The sequence below is a fragment of the Camelina sativa genome, chromosome 18, assembly GCF_030686135.1.
Source record: "Camelina sativa cultivar CO46 ecotype springtype chromosome 18, ASM3068613v1".
NCBI lineage: Eukaryota > Viridiplantae > Streptophyta > Magnoliopsida > Brassicales > Brassicaceae > Camelina > Camelina sativa.
In genome coordinates, this window is record NC_141897.1 from 9,015,711 (window position 1) to 9,030,956 (window position 15,246).

The 15,246-nt window shown below is 44.2% G+C and overlaps 10 non-coding genes and 20 pseudogenes across 10 annotated transcripts; all 30 read right to left on the minus strand.

The window, feature by feature from the left end:
• Nucleotides 1-16: 16 nt before the first annotated feature.
• Nucleotides 17-135, minus strand: LOC147922004 (5S ribosomal RNA; annotated as a pseudogene).
• A 386-nt stretch (nucleotides 136-521) lies between these two features.
• Nucleotides 522-640, minus strand: LOC147922005 (5S ribosomal RNA). Its single transcript, XR_015589562.1, has one exon. It is a non-coding gene; the product is annotated as a 5S ribosomal RNA (ribosomal RNA).
• A 395-nt stretch (nucleotides 641-1,035) lies between these two features.
• Nucleotides 1,036-1,154, minus strand: LOC147922006 (5S ribosomal RNA). Its single transcript, XR_015589988.1, has one exon. It is a non-coding gene; the product is annotated as a 5S ribosomal RNA (ribosomal RNA).
• Nucleotides 1,155-1,549: 395 nt separating this feature from the next.
• Nucleotides 1,550-1,668, minus strand: LOC147922007 (5S ribosomal RNA; annotated as a pseudogene).
• A 386-nt stretch (nucleotides 1,669-2,054) lies between these two features.
• LOC147922008 (5S ribosomal RNA) lies at nucleotides 2,055-2,173 on the minus strand. Its single transcript, XR_015589563.1, has one exon. It is a non-coding gene; the product is annotated as a 5S ribosomal RNA (ribosomal RNA).
• Nucleotides 2,174-2,560: 387 nt separating this feature from the next.
• LOC147922009 (5S ribosomal RNA) lies at nucleotides 2,561-2,679 on the minus strand (annotated as a pseudogene).
• A 395-nt stretch (nucleotides 2,680-3,074) lies between these two features.
• Nucleotides 3,075-3,193, minus strand: LOC147922010 (5S ribosomal RNA; annotated as a pseudogene).
• A 386-nt stretch (nucleotides 3,194-3,579) lies between these two features.
• Nucleotides 3,580-3,698, minus strand: LOC147922011 (5S ribosomal RNA). The gene has a single exon (XR_015589564.1). It is a non-coding gene; the product is annotated as a 5S ribosomal RNA (ribosomal RNA).
• A 394-nt stretch (nucleotides 3,699-4,092) lies between these two features.
• Nucleotides 4,093-4,211, minus strand: LOC147922012 (5S ribosomal RNA; annotated as a pseudogene).
• A 386-nt stretch (nucleotides 4,212-4,597) lies between these two features.
• Nucleotides 4,598-4,716, minus strand: LOC147922013 (5S ribosomal RNA). Its single transcript, XR_015589565.1, has one exon. It is a non-coding gene; the product is annotated as a 5S ribosomal RNA (ribosomal RNA).
• A 387-nt stretch (nucleotides 4,717-5,103) lies between these two features.
• On the minus strand, nucleotides 5,104-5,222 carry LOC147922014 (5S ribosomal RNA; annotated as a pseudogene).
• Nucleotides 5,223-5,617: 395 nt separating this feature from the next.
• LOC147922015 (5S ribosomal RNA) lies at nucleotides 5,618-5,736 on the minus strand (annotated as a pseudogene).
• Nucleotides 5,737-6,122: 386 nt separating this feature from the next.
• LOC147922016 (5S ribosomal RNA) lies at nucleotides 6,123-6,241 on the minus strand. The gene has a single exon (XR_015589567.1). It is a non-coding gene; the product is annotated as a 5S ribosomal RNA (ribosomal RNA).
• Nucleotides 6,242-6,628: 387 nt separating this feature from the next.
• LOC147922017 (5S ribosomal RNA) lies at nucleotides 6,629-6,747 on the minus strand (annotated as a pseudogene).
• Nucleotides 6,748-7,142: 395 nt separating this feature from the next.
• Nucleotides 7,143-7,261, minus strand: LOC147922018 (5S ribosomal RNA; annotated as a pseudogene).
• A 386-nt stretch (nucleotides 7,262-7,647) lies between these two features.
• Nucleotides 7,648-7,766, minus strand: LOC147922019 (5S ribosomal RNA). The gene has a single exon (XR_015589568.1). It is a non-coding gene; the product is annotated as a 5S ribosomal RNA (ribosomal RNA).
• Nucleotides 7,767-8,152: 386 nt separating this feature from the next.
• Nucleotides 8,153-8,271, minus strand: LOC147922020 (5S ribosomal RNA; annotated as a pseudogene).
• A 395-nt stretch (nucleotides 8,272-8,666) lies between these two features.
• Nucleotides 8,667-8,785, minus strand: LOC147922021 (5S ribosomal RNA; annotated as a pseudogene).
• A 386-nt stretch (nucleotides 8,786-9,171) lies between these two features.
• Nucleotides 9,172-9,290, minus strand: LOC147922022 (5S ribosomal RNA). Its single transcript, XR_015589569.1, has one exon. It is a non-coding gene; the product is annotated as a 5S ribosomal RNA (ribosomal RNA).
• A 387-nt stretch (nucleotides 9,291-9,677) lies between these two features.
• On the minus strand, nucleotides 9,678-9,796 carry LOC147922023 (5S ribosomal RNA; annotated as a pseudogene).
• Nucleotides 9,797-10,191: 395 nt separating this feature from the next.
• LOC147922024 (5S ribosomal RNA) lies at nucleotides 10,192-10,310 on the minus strand (annotated as a pseudogene).
• A 386-nt stretch (nucleotides 10,311-10,696) lies between these two features.
• LOC147922025 (5S ribosomal RNA) lies at nucleotides 10,697-10,815 on the minus strand. Its single transcript, XR_015589570.1, has one exon. It is a non-coding gene; the product is annotated as a 5S ribosomal RNA (ribosomal RNA).
• A 387-nt stretch (nucleotides 10,816-11,202) lies between these two features.
• On the minus strand, nucleotides 11,203-11,321 carry LOC147922026 (5S ribosomal RNA; annotated as a pseudogene).
• Nucleotides 11,322-11,716: 395 nt separating this feature from the next.
• LOC147922027 (5S ribosomal RNA) lies at nucleotides 11,717-11,835 on the minus strand (annotated as a pseudogene).
• Nucleotides 11,836-12,230: 395 nt separating this feature from the next.
• On the minus strand, nucleotides 12,231-12,349 carry LOC147922028 (5S ribosomal RNA; annotated as a pseudogene).
• A 386-nt stretch (nucleotides 12,350-12,735) lies between these two features.
• On the minus strand, nucleotides 12,736-12,854 carry LOC147922029 (5S ribosomal RNA). Its single transcript, XR_015589571.1, has one exon. It is a non-coding gene; the product is annotated as a 5S ribosomal RNA (ribosomal RNA).
• A 386-nt stretch (nucleotides 12,855-13,240) lies between these two features.
• LOC147922030 (5S ribosomal RNA) lies at nucleotides 13,241-13,359 on the minus strand (annotated as a pseudogene).
• Nucleotides 13,360-13,746: 387 nt separating this feature from the next.
• On the minus strand, nucleotides 13,747-13,865 carry LOC147922031 (5S ribosomal RNA; annotated as a pseudogene).
• A 395-nt stretch (nucleotides 13,866-14,260) lies between these two features.
• On the minus strand, nucleotides 14,261-14,379 carry LOC147922032 (5S ribosomal RNA; annotated as a pseudogene).
• Nucleotides 14,380-14,766: 387 nt separating this feature from the next.
• Nucleotides 14,767-14,885, minus strand: LOC147922033 (5S ribosomal RNA; annotated as a pseudogene).
• Between the last annotated feature and the right edge of the window lie 361 nt (nucleotides 14,886-15,246).

Sequence of the window (15,246 nt, forward strand, 5' to 3'; positions counted from 1 at the left end):
AAAAAAAAAAGAGGGAGGGATGCAACACGAGGACTTCCCGGGAGGTCACTCATCCTAGTACTACTCTCGCCCAAGCACGCTTAACTGCGTTGTTCTGATGGGATCCGGTGCATTAGTGCTGGTATGATCGCATCCGTTAGTATATATCATGCAATCGCATATATCGTTTTTTGAAAACTCAAGGGATCATTCAATGTGGGTCCCACTTGATATGTGGACCGGTTTATTCACCTTGGACGTGCTTCGAACCGCGAAAAACAAGAGATAACCATATCCGAACATAATTTTGTACTCGTAGCTAATTGTGTCGCGATCACAAAAAAACATCCGAAACACTTTTAAACGTCAAAATTCGGCCTCCAGAATGGTCCAATGGGACGAAGACCCATTGCCTTGCCGGAAACACTCTTGGGGCTTTCCGAAAAGGTATTATGGGTCGCGTGGTTCCTCACGATGTAAAAGTTACGACGTTATGTTTGGACTATATAGGCTTACGCAACAACCAAAAAAAAAAAGAGGGAGGGATGCAACACGAGGACTTCCCGGGAGGTCACCCATCCTAGTACTACTCTCGCCCAAGCACGCTTAACTGCGTTGTTCTGATGGGATCCGGTGCATTAGTGCTGGTATGATCGCATCCGTTAGTATATATCATGCAATCGCATATATCGTTTTTTGAAAACTCAAGGGATCATTCAATGTGGGTCCCACTTGATATGTGGACCGGTTTATTCACCTTGGACGTGCTTCGAACCGCGAAAAACAAGAGATAACCATATCCGAACATAATTTTGTACTCGTAGCTAATTGTGTCGCGATCACAAAAAAACATCCGAAACACTTTTAAACGTCAAAATTCGGCCTCCAGAATGGTCCAATGGTACGAAGACCCATTGCCTTGCCGGAAACACTCTTGGGGCTTTCCGAAAAGGTATTATGGGTCGCGTGGTTCCTCACGATGTAAAAGTTACGACGTTATGTTTGTACTATATAGGCTTACGCAACAACCAAAAAAAAAAAAAAAAAAAAGAGGGAGGGATGCAACACGAGGACTTCCCGGGAGGTCACCCATCCTAGTACTACTCTCGCCCAAGCACGCTTAACTGCGGAGTTCTGATGGGATCCGGTGCATTAGTGCTGGTATGATCGCATCCGTTAGTATATATCATGCAATCGCATATATCGTTTTTTGAAAACTCAAGGGATCATTCAATGTGGGTCCCACTTGATATGTGGACCCGTTTATTCACCTTGGACGTGCTTCGAACCGCGAAAAACAAGAGATAACCATATCCGAACATAATCTTGTACTCGTAGCTAATTGTGTCGCGATCACAAAAAAACATCTGAAACACTTTTAAACGTCAAAATTCGGCCTCCAGAATGGTCCAATGGTACGAAGACCCATTGCCTTGCCGAAAACACTCTTGGGGCTTTCCGAAAAGGTATTATGGGTCGCGTGGTTCCTCACGATGTAAAAGTTACGACGTTATGTTTGTACTATATAGGCTTACGCAACAACCAAAAAAAAAAAAAAAAAAAAGAGGGAGGGATGCAACACGAGGACTTCCCGGGAGGTCACTCATCCTAGTACTACTCTCGCCCAAGCACGCTTAACTGCGTTGTTCTGATGGGATCCGGTGCATTAGTGCTGGTATGATCGCATCCGTTAGTATATATCATGCAATCGCATATATCGTTTTTTGAAAACTCAAGGGATCATTCAATGTGGGTCCCACTTGATATGTGGACCGGTTTATTCACCTTGGACGTGCTTCGAACCGCGAAAAACAAGAGATAACCATATCCGAACATAATTTTGTACTCGTAGCTAATTGTGTCGCGATCACAAAAAAACATCCGAAACACTTTTAAACGTCAAAATTCGGCCTCCAGAATGGTCCAATGGGACGAAGACCCATTGCCTTGCCGGAAACACTCTTGGGGCTTTCCGAAAAGGTATTATGGGTCGCGTGGTTCCTCACGATGTAAAAGTTACGACGTTATGTTTGGACTATATAGGCTTACGCAACAACCAAAAAAAAAAAGAGGGAGGGATGCAACACGAGGACTTCCCGGGAGGTCACCCATCCTAGTACTACTCTCGCCCAAGCACGCTTAACTGCGTTGTTCTGATGGGATCCGGTGCATTAGTGCTGGTATGATCGCATCCGTTAGTATATATCATGCAATCGCATATATCGTTTTTTGAAAACTCAAGGGATCATTCAATGTGGGTCCCACTTGATATGTGGACCGGTTTATTCACCTTGGACGTGCTTCGAACCGCGAAAAACAAGAGATAACCATATCCGAACATAATTTTGTACTCGTAGCTAATTGTGTCGCGATCACAAAAAAACATCCGAAACACTTTTAAACGTCAAAATTCGGCCTCCAGAATGGTCCAATGGTACGAAGACCCATTGCCTTGCCGGAAACACTCTTGGGGCTTTCCGAAAAGGTATTATGGGTCGCGTGGTTCCTCACGATGTAAAAGTTACGACGTTATGTTTGGACTATATAGGCTTACGCAACAACCAAAAAAAAAAAAGAGGGAGGGATGCAACACGAGGACTTCCCGGGAGGTCACTCATCCTAGTACTACTCTCGCCCAAGCACGCTTAACTGCGTTGTTCTGATGGGATCCGGTGCATTAGTGCTGGTATGATCGCATCCGTTAGTATATATCATGCAATCGCATATATCGTTTTTTGAAAACTCAAGGGATCATTCAATGTGGGTCCCACTTTATATGTGGACCGGTTTATTCACCTTGGACGTGCTTCGAACCGCGAAAAACAAGAGATAACCATATCCGAACATAATCTTGTACTCGTAGCTAATTGTGTCGCGATCACAAAAAAACATCTGAAACACTTTTAAACGTCAAAATTCGGCCTCCAGAATGGTCCAATGGTACGAAGACCCATTGCCTTGCCGAAAACACTCTTGGGGCTTTCCGAAAAGGTATTATGGGTCGCGTGGTTCCTCACGATGTAAAAGTTACGACGTTATGTTTGTACTATATAGGCTTACGCAACAACCAAAAAAAAAAAAAAAAAAAAGAGGGAGGGATGCAACACGAGGACTTCCCGGGAGGTCACTCATCCTAGTACTACTCTCGCCCAAGCACGCTTAACTGCGTTGTTCTGATGGGATCCGGTGCATTAGTGCTGGTATGATCGCATCCGTTAGTATATATCATGCAATCGCATATATCGTTTTTTGAAAACTCAAGGGATCATTCAATGTGGGTCCCACTTGATATGTGGACCGGTTTATTCACCTTGGACGTGCTTCGAACCGCGAAAAACAAGAGATAACCATATCCGAACATAATTTTGTACTCGTAGCTAATTGTGTCGCGATCACAAAAAAACATCCGAAACACTTTTAAACGTCAAAATTCGGCCTCCAGAATGGTCCAATGGGACGAAGACCCATTGCCTTGCCGGAAACACTCTTGGGGCTTTCCGAAAAGGTATTATGGGTCGCGTGGTTCCTCACGATGTAAAAGTTACGACGTTATGTTTGGACTATATAGGCTTACGCAACAACCAAAAAAAAAAAGAGGGAGGGATGCAACACGAGGACTTCCCGGGAGGTCACCCATCCTAGTACTACTCTCGCCCAAGCACGCTTAACTGCGTTGTTCTGATGGGATCCGGTGCATTAGTGCTGGTATGATCGCATCCGTTAGTATATATCATGCAATCGCATATATCGTTTTTTGAAAACTCAAGGGATCATTCAATGTGGGTCCCACTTGATATGTGGACCGGTTTATTCACCTTGGACGTGCTTCGAACCGCGAAAAACAAGAGATAACCATATCCGAACATAATCTTGTACTCGTAGCTAATTGTGTCGCGATCACAAAAAACATCTGAAACACTTTTAAACGTCAAAATTCGGCCTCCAGAATGGTCCAATGGTACGAAGACCCATTGCCTTGCCGAAAACACTCTTGGGGCTTTCCGAAAAGGTATTATGGGTCGCGTGGTTCCTCACGATGTAAAAGTTACGACGTTATGTTTGTACTATATAGGCTTACGCAACAACCAAAAAAAAAAAAAAAAAAAAGAGGGAGGGATGCAACACGAGGACTTCCCGGGAGGTCACTCATCCTAGTACTACTCTCGCCCAAGCACGCTTAACTGCGTTGTTCTGATGGGATCCGGTGCATTAGTGCTGGTATGATCGCATCCGTTAGTATATATCATGCAATCGCATATATCGTTTTTTGAAAACTCAAGGGATCATTCAATGTGGGTCCCACTTGATATGTGGACCGGTTTATTCACCTTGGACGTGCTTCGAACCGCGAAAAACAAGAGATAACCATATCCGAACATAATTTTGTACTCGTAGCTAATTGTGTCGCGATCACAAAAAAACATCCGAAACACTTTTAAACGTCAAAATTCGGCCTCCAGAATGGTCCAATGGGACGAAGACCCATTGCCTTGCCGGAAACACTCTTGGGGCTTTCCGAAAAGGTATTATGGGTCGCGTGGTTCCTCACGATGTAAAAGTTACGACGTTATGTTTGGACTATATAGGCTTACGCAACAACCAAAAAAAAAAAGAGGGAGGGATGCAACACGAGGACTTCCCGGGAGGTCACCCATCCTAGTACTACTCTCGCCCAAGCACGCTTAACTGCGTTGTTCTGATGGGATCCGGTGCATTAGTGCTGGTATGATCGCATCCGTTAGTATATATCATGCAATCGCATATATCGTTTTTTGAAAACTCAAGGGATCATTCAATGTGGGTCCCACTTGATATGTGGACCGGTTTATTCACCTTGGACGTGCTTCGAACCGCGAAAAACAAGAGATAACCATATCCGAACATAATCTTGTACTCGTAGCTAATTGTGTCGCGATCACAAAAAACATCTGAAACACTTTTAAACGTCAAAATTCGGCCTCCAGAATGGTCCAATGGTACGAAGACCCATTGCCTTGCCGGAAACACTCTTGGGGCTTTCCGAAAAGGTATTATGGGTCGCGTGGTTCCTCACGATGTAAAAGTTACGACGTTATGTTTGGACTATATAGGCTTACGCAACAACCAAAAAAAAAAAAAGAGGGAGGGATGCAACACGAGGACTTCCCGGGAGGTCACTCATCCTAGTACTACTCTCGCCCAAGCACGCTTAACTGCGTTGTTCTGATGGGATCCGGTGCATTAGTGCTGGTATGATCGCATCCGTTAGTATATATCATGCAATCGCATATATCGTTTTTTGAAAACTCAAGGGATCATTCAATGTGGGTCCCACTTTATATGTGGACCGGTTTATTCACCTTGGACGTGCTTCGAACCGCGAAAAACAAGAGATAACCATATCCGAACATAATCTTGTACTCGTAGCTAATTGTGTCGCGATCACAAAAAAACATCTGAAACACTTTTAAACGTCAAAATTCGGCCTCCAGAATGGTCCAATGGTACGAAGACCCATTGCCTTGCCGAAAACACTCTTGGGGCTTTCCGAAAAGGTATTATGGGTCGCGTGGTTCCTCACGATGTAAAAGTTACGACGTTATGTTTGTACTATATAGGCTTACGCAACAACCAAAAAAAAAAAAAAAAAAAAGAGGGAGGGATGCAACACGAGGACTTCCCGGGAGGTCACTCATCCTAGTACTACTCTCGCCCAAGCACGCTTAACTGCGTTGTTCTGATGGGATCCGGTGCATTAGTGCTGGTATGATCGCATCCGTTAGTATATATCATGCAATCGCATATATCGTTTTTTGAAAACTCAAGGGATCATTCAATGTGGGTCCCACTTGATATGTGGACCGGTTTATTCACCTTGGACGTGCTTCGAACCGCGAAAAACAAGAGATAACCATATCCGAACATAATTTTGTACTCGTAGCTAATTGTGTCGCGATCACAAAAAAACATCCGAAACACTTTTAAACGTCAAAATTCGGCCTCCAGAATGGTCCAATGGGACGAAGACCCATTGCCTTGCCGGAAACACTCTTGGGGCTTTCCGAAAAGGTATTATGGGTCGCGTGGTTCCTCACGATGTAAAAGTTACGACGTTATGTTTGGACTATATAGGCTTACGCAACAACCAAAAAAAAAAAGAGGGAGGGATGCAACACGAGGACTTCCCGGGAGGTCACCCATCCTAGTACTACTCTCGCCCAAGCACGCTTAACTGCGTTGTTCTGATGGGATCCGGTGCATTAGTGCTGGTATGATCGCATCCGTTAGTATATATCATGCAATCGCATATATCGTTTTTTGAAAACTCAAGGGATCATTCAATGTGGGTCCCACTTGATATGTGGACCGGTTTATTCACCTTGGACGTGCTTCGAACCGCGAAAAACAAGAGATAACCATATCCGAACATAATTTTGTACTCGTAGCTAATTGTGTCGCGATCACAAAAAAACATCCGAAACACTTTTAAACGTCAAAATTCGGCCTCCAGAATGGTCCAATGGTACGAAGACCCATTGCCTTGCCGGAAACACTCTTGGGGCTTTCCGAAAAGGTATTATGGGTCGCGTGGTTCCTCACGATGTAAAAGTTACGACGTTATGTTTGGACTATATAGGCTTACGCAACAACCAAAAAAAAAAAAGAGGGAGGGATGCAACACGAGGACTTCCCGGGAGGTCACTCATCCTAGTACTACTCTCGCCCAAGCACGCTTAACTGCGTTGTTCTGATGGGATCCGGTGCATTAGTGCTGGTATGATCGCATCCGTTAGTATATATCATGCAATCGCATATATCGTTTTTTGAAAACTCAAGGGATCATTCAATGTGGGTCCCACTTTATATGTGGACCGGTTTATTCACCTTGGACGTGCTTCGAACCGCGAAAAACAAGAGATAACCATATCCGAACATAATCTTGTACTCGTAGCTAATTGTGTCGCGATCACAAAAAAACATCTGAAACACTTTTAAACGTCAAAATTCGGCCTCCAGAATGGTCCAATGGTACGAAGACCCATTGCCTTGCCGAAAACACTCTTGGGGCTTTCCGAAAAGGTATTATGGGTCGCGTGGTTCCTCACGATGTAAAAGTTACGACGTTATGTTTGTACTATATAGGCTTACGCAACAACCAAAAAAAAAAAAAAAAAAAAGAGGGAGGGATGCAACACGAGGACTTCCCGGGAGGTCACTCATCCTAGTACTACTCTCGCCCAAGCACGCTTAACTGCGTTGTTCTGATGGGATCCGGTGCATTAGTGCTGGTATGATCGCATCCGTTAGTATATATCATGCAATCGCATATATCGTTTTTTGAAAACTCAAGGGATCATTCAATGTGGGTCCCACTTGATATGTGGACCGGTTTATTCACCTTGGACGTGCTTCGAACCGCGAAAAACAAGAGATAACCATATCCGAACATAATTTTGTACTCGTAGCTAATTGTGTCGCGATCACAAAAAAACATCCGAAACACTTTTAAACGTCAAAATTCGGCCTCCAGAATGGTCCAATGGGACGAAGACCCATTGCCTTGCCGGAAACACTCTTGGGGCTTTCCGAAAAGGTATTATGGGTCGCGTGGTTCCTCACGATGTAAAAGTTACGACGTTATGTTTGGACTATATAGGCTTACGCAACAACCAAAAAAAAAAAGAGGGAGGGATGCAACACGAGGACTTCCCGGGAGGTCACCCATCCTAGTACTACTCTCGCCCAAGCACGCTTAACTGCGTTGTTCTGATGGGATCCGGTGCATTAGTGCTGGTATGATCGCATCCGTTAGTATATATCATGCAATCGCATATATCGTTTTTTGAAAACTCAAGGGATCATTCAATGTGGGTCCCACTTGATATGTGGACCGGTTTATTCACCTTGGACGTGCTTCGAACCGCGAAAAACAAGAGATAACCATATCCGAACATAATCTTGTACTCGTAGCTAATTGTGTCGCGATCACAAAAAACATCTGAAACACTTTTAAACGTCAAAATTCGGCCTCCAGAATGGTCCAATGGTACGAAGACCCATTGCCTTGCCGGAAACACTCTTGGGGCTTTCCGAAAAGGTATTATGGGTCGCGTGGTTCCTCACGATGTAAAAGTTACGACGTTATGTTTGGACTATATAGGCTTACGCAACAACCAAAAAAAAAAAAGAGGGAGGGATGCAACACGAGGACTTCCCGGGAGGTCACTCATCCTAGTACTACTCTCGCCCAAGCACGCTTAACTGCGTTGTTCTGATGGGATCCGGTGCATTAGTGCTGGTATGATCGCATCCGTTAGTATATATCATGCAATCGCATATATCGTTTTTTGAAAACTCAAGGGATCATTCAATGTGGGTCCCACTTTATATGTGGACCGGTTTATTCACCTTGGACGTGCTTCGAACCGCGAAAAACAAGAGATAACCATATCCGAACATAATCTTGTACTCGTAGCTAATTGTGTCGCGATCACAAAAAAACATCTGAAACACTTTTAAACGTCAAAATTCGGCCTCCAGAATGGTCCAATGGTACGAAGACCCATTGCCTTGCCGAAAACACTCTTGGGGCTTTCCGAAAAGGTATTATGGGTCGCGTGGTTCCTCACGATGTAAAAGTTACGACGTTATGTTTGTACTATATAGGCTTACGCAACAACCAAAAAAAAAAAAAAAAAAAAGAGGGAGGGATGCAACACGAGGACTTCCCGGGAGGTCACTCATCCTAGTACTACTCTCGCCCAAGCACGCTTAACTGCGTTGTTCTGATGGGATCCGGTGCATTAGTGCTGGTATGATCGCATCCGTTAGTATATATCATGCAATCGCATATATCGTTTTTTGAAAACTCAAGGGATCATTCAATGTGGGTCCCACTTGATATGTGGACCGGTTTATTCACCTTGGACGTGCTTCGAACCGCGAAAAACAAGAGATAACCATATCCGAACATAATTTTGTACTCGTAGCTAATTGTGTCGCGATCACAAAAAAACATCCGAAACACTTTTAAACGTCAAAATTCGGCCTCCAGAATGGTCCAATGGGACGAAGACCCATTGCCTTGCCGGAAACACTCTTGGGGCTTTCCGAAAAGGTATTATGGGTCGCGTGGTTCCTCACGATGTAAAAGTTACGACGTTATGTTTGGACTATATAGGCTTACGCAACAACCAAAAAAAAAAAGAGGGAGGGATGCAACACGAGGACTTCCCGGGAGGTCACCCATCCTAGTACTACTCTCGCCCAAGCACGCTTAACTGCGTTGTTCTGATGGGATCCGGTGCATTAGTGCTGGTATGATCGCATCCGTTAGTATATATCATGCAATCGCATATATCGTTTTTTGAAAACTCAAGGGATCATTCAATGTGGGTCCCACTTGATATGTGGACCGGTTTATTCACCTTGGACGTGCTTCGAACCGCGAAAAACAAGAGATAACCATATCCGAACATAATTTTGTACTCGTAGCTAATTGTGTCGCGATCACAAAAAAACATCCGAAACACTTTTAAACGTCAAAATTCGGCCTCCAGAATGGTCCAATGGTACGAAGACCCATTGCCTTGCCGGAAACACTCTTGGGGCTTTCCGAAAAGGTATTATGGGTCGCGTGGTTCCTCACGATGTAAAAGTTACGACGTTATGTTTGGACTATATAGGCTTACGCAACAACCAAAAAAAAAAAAGAGGGAGGGATGCAACACGAGGACTTCCCGGGAGGTCACTCATCCTAGTACTACTCTCGCCCAAGCACGCTTAACTGCGTTGTTCTGATGGGATCCGGTGCATTAGTGCTGGTATGATCGCATCCGTTAGTATATATCATGCAATCGCATATATCGTTTTTTGAAAACTCAAGGGATCATTCAATGTGGGTCCCACTTTATATGTGGACCGGTTTATTCACCTTGGACGTGCTTCGAACCGCGAAAAACAAGAGATAACCATATCCGAACATAATCTTGTACTCGTAGCTAATTGTGTCGCGATCACAAAAAAACATCTGAAACACTTTTAAACGTCAAAATTCGGCCTCCAGAATGGTCCAATGGTACGAAGACCCATTGCCTTGCCGAAAACACTCTTGGGGCTTTCCGAAAAGGTATTATGGGTCGCGTGGTTCCTCACGATGTAAAAGTTACGACGTTATGTTTGTACTATATAGGCTTACGCAACAACCAAAAAAAAAAAAAAAAAAAAGAGGGAGGGATGCAACACGAGGACTTCCCGGGAGGTCACTCATCCTAGTACTACTCTCGCCCAAGCACGCTTAACTGCGTTGTTCTGATGGGATCCGGTGCATTAGTGCTGGTATGATCGCATCCGTTAGTATATATCATGCAATCGCATATATCGTTTTTTGAAAACTCAAGGGATCATTCAATGTGGGTCCCACTTGATATGTGGACCGGTTTATTCACCTTGGACGTGCTTCGAACCGCGAAAAACAAGAGATAACCATATCCGAACATAATTTTGTACTCGTAGCTAATTGTGTCGCGATCACAAAAAAACATCCGAAACACTTTTAAACGTCAAAATTCGGCCTCCAGAATGGTCCAATGGGACGAAGACCCATTGCCTTGCCGGAAACACTCTTGGGGCTTTCCGAAAAGGTATTATGGGTCGCGTGGTTCCTCACGATGTAAAAGTTACGACGTTATGTTTGGACTATATAGGCTTACGCAACAACCAAAAAAAAAAAGAGGGAGGGATGCAACACGAGGACTTCCCGGGAGGTCACCCATCCTAGTACTACTCTCGCCCAAGCACGCTTAACTGCGTTGTTCTGATGGGATCCGGTGCATTAGTGCTGGTATGATCGCATCCGTTAGTATATATCATGCAATCGCATATATCGTTTTTTGAAAACTCAAGGGATCATTCAATGTGGGTCCCACTTGATATGTGGACCGGTTTATTCACCTTGGACGTGCTTCGAACCGCGAAAAACAAGAGATAACCATATCCGAACATAATTTTGTACTCGTAGCTAATTGTGTCGCGATCACAAAAAAACATCCGAAACACTTTTAAACGTCAAAATTCGGCCTCCAGAATGGTCCAATGGTACGAAGACCCATTGCCTTGCCGGAAACACTCTTGGGGCTTTCCGAAAAGGTATTATGGGTCGCGTGGTTCCTCACGATGTAAAAGTTACGACGTTATGTTTGGACTATATAGGCTTACGCAACAACCAAAAAAAAAAAAGAGGGAGGGATGCAACACGAGGACTTCCCGGGAGGTCACTCATCCTAGTACTACTCTCGCCCAAGCACGCTTAACTGCGTTGTTCTGATGGGATCCGGTGCATTAGTGCTGGTATGATCGCATCCGTTAGTATATATCATGCAATCGCATATATCGTTTTTTGAAAACTCAAGGGATCATTCAATGTGGGTCCCACTTTATATGTGGACCGGTTTATTCACCTTGGACGTGCTTCGAACCGCGAAAAACAAGAGATAACCATATCCGAACATAATCTTGTACTCGTAGCTAATTGTGTCGCGATCACAAAAAAACATCTGAAACACTTTTAAACGTCAAAATTCGGCCTCCAGAATGGTCCAATGGTACGAAGACCCATTGCCTTGCCGAAAACACTCTTGGGGCTTTCCGAAAAGGTATTATGGGTCGCGTGGTTCCTCACGATGTAAAAGTTACGACGTTATGTTTGTACTATATAGGCTTACGCAACAACCAAAAAAAAAAAAAAAAAAAAGAGGGAGGGATGCAACACGAGGACTTCCCGGGAGGTCACTCATCCTAGTACTACTCTCGCCCAAGCACGCTTAACTGCGTTGTTCTGATGGGATCCGGTGCATTAGTGCTGGTATGATCGCATCCGTTAGTATATATCATGCAATCGCATATATCGTTTTTTGAAAACTCAAGGGATCATTCAATGTGGGTCCCACTTTATATGTGGACCGGTTTATTCACCTTGGACGTGCTTCGAACCGCGAAAAACAAGAGATAACCATATCCGAACATAATCTTGTACTCGTAGCTAATTGTGTCGCGATCACAAAAAAACATCTGAAACACTTTTAAACGTCAAAATTCGGCCTCCAGAATGGTCCAATGGTACGAAGACCCATTGCCTTGCCGAAAACACTCTTGGGGCTTTCCGAAAAGGTATTATGGGTCGCGTGGTTCCTCACGATGTAAAAGTTACGACGTTATGTTTGTACTATATAGGCTTACGCAACAACCAAAAAAAAAAAAAAAAAAAAGAGGGAGGGATGCAACACGAGGACTTCCCGGGAGGTCACTCATCCTAGTACTACTCTCGCCCAAGCACGCTTAACTGCGTTGTTCTGATGGGATCCGGTGCATTAGTGCTGGTATGATCGCATCCGTTAGTATATATCATGCAATCGCATATATCGTTTTTTGAAAACTCAAGGGATCATTCAATGTGGGTCCCACTTGATATGTGGACCGGTTTATTCACCTTGGACGTGCTTCGAACCGCGAAAAACAAGAGATAACCATATCCGAACATAATTTTGTACTCGTAGCTAATTGTGTCGCGATCACAAAAAAACATCCGAAACACTTTTAAACGTCAAAATTCGGCCTCCAGAATGGTCCAATGGGACGAAGACCCATTGCCTTGCCGGAAACACTCTTGGGGCTTTCCGAAAAGGTATTATGGGTCGCGTGGTTCCTCACGATGTAAAAGTTACGACGTTATGTTTGGACTATATAGGCTTACGCAACAACCAAAAAAAAAAAGAGGGAGGGATGCAACACGAGGACTTCCCGGGAGGTCACCCATCCTAGTACTACTCTCGCCCAAGCACGCTTAACTGCGTTGTTCTGATGGGATCCGGTGCATTAGTGCTGGTATGATCGCATCCGTTAGTATATATCATGCAATCGCATATATCGTTTTTTGAAAACTCAAGGGATCATTCAATGTGGGTCCCACTTGATATGTGGACCGGTTTATTCACCTTGGACGTGCTTCGAACCGCGAAAAACAAGAGATAACCATATCCGAACATAATCTTGTACTCGTAGCTAATTGTGTCGCGATCACAAAAAACATCCGAAACACTTTTAAACGTCAAAATTCGGCCTCCAGAATGGTCCAATGGTACGAAGACCCATTGCCTTGCCGGAAACACTCTTGGGGCTTTCCGAAAAGGTATTATGGGTCGCGTGGTTCCTCACGATGTAAAAGTTACGACGTTATGTTTGGACTATATAGGCTTACGCAACAACCAAAAAAAAAAAAGAGGGAGGGATGCAACACGAGGACTTCCCGGGAGGTCACTCATCCTAGGACTACTCTCGCCCAAGCACGCTTAACTGCGTTGTTCTGATGGGATCCGGTGCATTAGTGCTGGTATGATCGCATCCGTTAGTATATATCATGCAATCGCATATATCGTTTTTTGAAAACTCAAGGGATCATTCAATGTGGGTCCCACTTTATATGTGGACCGGTTTATTCACCTTGGACGTGCTTCGAACCGCGAAAAACAAGAGATAACCATATCCGAACATAATCTTGTACTCGTAGCTAATTGTGTCGCGATCACAAAAAAACATCCGAAACACTTTTAAACGTCAAAATTCGGCCTCCAGAATGGTCCAATGGGACGAAGACCCATTGCCTTGCCGGAAACACTCTTGGGGCTTTCCGAAAAGGTATTATGGGTCGCGTGGTTCCTCACGATGTAAAAGTTACGACGTTATGTTTGGACTATATAGGCTTACGCAACAACCAAAAAAAAAAAAGAGGGAGGGATGCAACACGAGGACTTCCCGGGAGGTCACTCATCCTAGTACTACTCTCGCCCAAGCACGCTTAACTGCGTTGTTCTGATGGGATCCGGTGCATTAGTGCTGGTATGATCGCATCCGTTAGTATATATCATGCAATCGCATATATCGTTTTTTGAAAACTCAAGGGATCATTCAATGTGGGTCCCACTTTATATGTGGACCGGTTTATTCACCTTGGACGTGCTTCGAACCGCGAAAAACAAGAGATAACCATATCCGAACATAATCTTGTACTCGTAGCTAATTGTGTCGCGATCACAAAAAAACATCTGAAACACTTTTAAACGTCAAAATTCGGCCTCCAGAATGGTCCAATGGTACGAAGACCCATTGCCTTGCCGGAAACACTCTTGGGGCTTTCCGAAAAGGTATTATGGGTCGCGTGGTTCCTCACGATGTAAAAGTTACGACGTTATGTTTGTACTATATAGGCTTACGCAACAACCAAAAAAAAAAAAAAAAAAAAGAGGGAGGGATGCAACACGAGGACTTCCCGGGAGGTCACTCATCCTAGTACTACTCTCGCCCAAGCACGCTTAACTGCGTTGTTCTGATGGGATCCGGTGCATTAGTGCTGGTATGATCGCATCCGTTAGTATATATCATGCAATCGCATATATCGTTTTTTGAAAACTCAAGGGATCATTCAATGTGGGTCCCACTTGATATGTGGACCGGTTTATTCACCTTGGACGTGCTTCGAACCGCGAAAAACAAGAGATAACCATATCCGAACATAATTTTGTACTCGTAGCTAATTGTGTCGCGATCACAAAAAAACATCCGAAACACTTTTAAACGTCAAAATTCGGCCTCCAGAATGGTCCAATGGGACGAAGACCCATTGCCTTGCCGGAAACACTCTTGGGGCTTTCCGAAAAGGTATTATGGGTCGCGTGGTTCCTCACGATGTAAAAGTTACGACGTTATGTTTGGACTATATAGGCTTACGCAACAACCAAAAAAAAAAAAGAGGGAGGGATGCAACACGAGGACTTCCCGGGAGGTCACTCATCCTAGGACTACTCTCGCCCAAGCACGCTTAACTGCGTTGTTCTGATGGGATCCGGTGCATTAGTGCTGGTATGATCGCATCCGTTAGTATATATCATGCAATCGCATATATCGTTTTTTGAAAACTCAAGGGATCATTCAATGTGGGTCCCACTTTATATGTGGACCGGTTTATTCACCTTGGACGTGCTTCGAACCGCGAAAAACAAGAGATAACCATATCCGAACATAATCTTGTACTCGTAGCTAATTGTGTCGCGATCACAAAAAAACATCCGAAACACTTTTAAACGTCAAAATTCGGCCTCCAGAATGGTCCAATGGTACGAAGACCCATTGCCTTGCCGGAAACACTCTTGGGGCTTTCCGAAAAGGTATTATGGGTCGCGTGGTTCCTCACGATGTAAAAGTTACGACGTTATGTTTGTACTATATAGGCTTACG